At 31.5% G+C, this 1,465-nt stretch overlaps 1 protein-coding gene and 1 long non-coding RNA gene across 4 annotated transcripts in view; one reads left to right on the top strand and one right to left on the bottom strand.

The window, feature by feature from the left end:
• The window catches only part of LOC109533304 (protein KIAA0100), a gene marked incomplete in the record, with an annotated part of 15,320 nt that extends 15,144 nt beyond the window's left edge, over positions 1-176 (bottom strand). For all 3 annotated transcript variants that reach the window (XM_048663545.1, XM_048663544.1, XM_048663543.1), the window contains 1 exon segment: positions 1-176.
• LOC125503369 lies at positions 8-1,229 on the top strand. Its single transcript, XR_007280783.1, has 2 exons — positions 8-97; positions 169-1,229. It is a non-coding gene; the product is annotated as an uncharacterized LOC125503369 (long non-coding RNA).
• Positions 1,230-1,465: the final 236 nt, after the last annotated feature.

Genomic DNA, 1,465 nt, shown 5'->3' on the forward strand with positions numbered 1-1,465 from the left:
ATTGAACTGCCATTTCACAGGTTGCTTTTGGCTTGAATTATTAAAATATTTGCGAAACTTCATACCATAGAAGCGATTTTAAGTTGATTGTGTGCAGGTACTTTTTTTTTGGTTTTCTTCTATGCTGGTCAAAATGTAAAAAATAATCAACTAATAATTTTGTTAAAGAAATATCTACAGTAGATCTGCACTTGATTTGTTGAGAATATTTAGTTTTAAAGGAGATAAAGTGGGTTGGATTGCTCAGACCCACTCATTGGCGGACACTATTTCCAGATCATTTGATTTCTCAATAATGCCCATCGACGAAGTTCATAAAAATATCAAACTTTTAAAGAAGACATGAGAAAATAACAGTCAACAGAAACCGGTTAATTTAGTATTACTGAGTATAAGAATTAATTATTTTCTGATGGTGTTGATCTTTTACAGCGTAACAATAATGAATGGACAAATATACTTCTAAACAATTAGAATTATAAAATCTTACACCTCCTAAAAGAGATTGAATGTGCAACAAAGAGGACAAAACAAAAGCATGTTTTCAGTTGCAAAAGTAATTTATTTATGGTGGATTTTTTCCCAATCTGGATTCCTATTTAGTCGGAAAACAATCAGAATGTTGATTCTAATTGGCCTAAAATACAAATATCAGGAAAATGTATAAATAGGTCAAATAATTTAAAGAAAATTAGCTTTAGATGTGCATCTCCTCACGACCTCACGCTGCAATAATACTAAATCGGCTTAATTTTAATCGAACAAAAATATGTCGACAGCGAAATTGCATATTTTGTATTAAAGTTGAGTTACTAAACATTGGTTTGAATGAAAAACAAAAATCCAATATTCTTGAAGGCTTCGTGTCTCTCCAGAGCATGTTGTGAAATGTCGTTTTTTAATAGATTTTAAATTCTGCGACGATTTAGCCAGTATTGCATTACGTAATTCAAATAGCAATCTGAAATTGATATGCAAGCGCATATTACATGTGTTAAAGTACTGCACAAATAAAGTTGAAGTGGTTTTCTTTATTCATAATGAAGGTGTTACGAAATTTCCATTTCATAGTATGCTAGGCTTAGTTTATTTCCTTAGCGTTCTCATTTTGTTGTTGTCAAGGTGTCTTGCCTAAATGAGTTGATATTAAGCCCAGGATTGCATACTAATAGAGTTTGCTCTATGTTACATATATCACATAATATTTAAATATACCATTAGTAACAGAAGATATTTATTTTCTTTGGAATATTAGCTAGATTCTTTAGAACCTCCCAAGTCCTGTTCGTATCTATCGGGGTGATAAATTAGGTAAATTTCCCAATTACTAGGAATTAGAGTAGGTATTGGTGTTTGTATCATGTACAGCTTTACTTTGTTCATCATTAAAAGCCTGCTGTTTGATCTTACAGGTTTAATCAAGCATGACATAGCTTACCAACGACTGCAAACTATGTTTCTAGAC

This window comes from Dendroctonus ponderosae, unplaced genomic scaffold (assembly GCF_020466585.1).
Source record: "Dendroctonus ponderosae isolate FM_Combo_2020 unplaced genomic scaffold, Dpon_F_20191213v2 Dpon_F_20191213_2, whole genome shotgun sequence".
In the NCBI taxonomy this organism is placed as follows: Eukaryota; Metazoa; Arthropoda; class Insecta; order Coleoptera; family Curculionidae; genus Dendroctonus; species Dendroctonus ponderosae.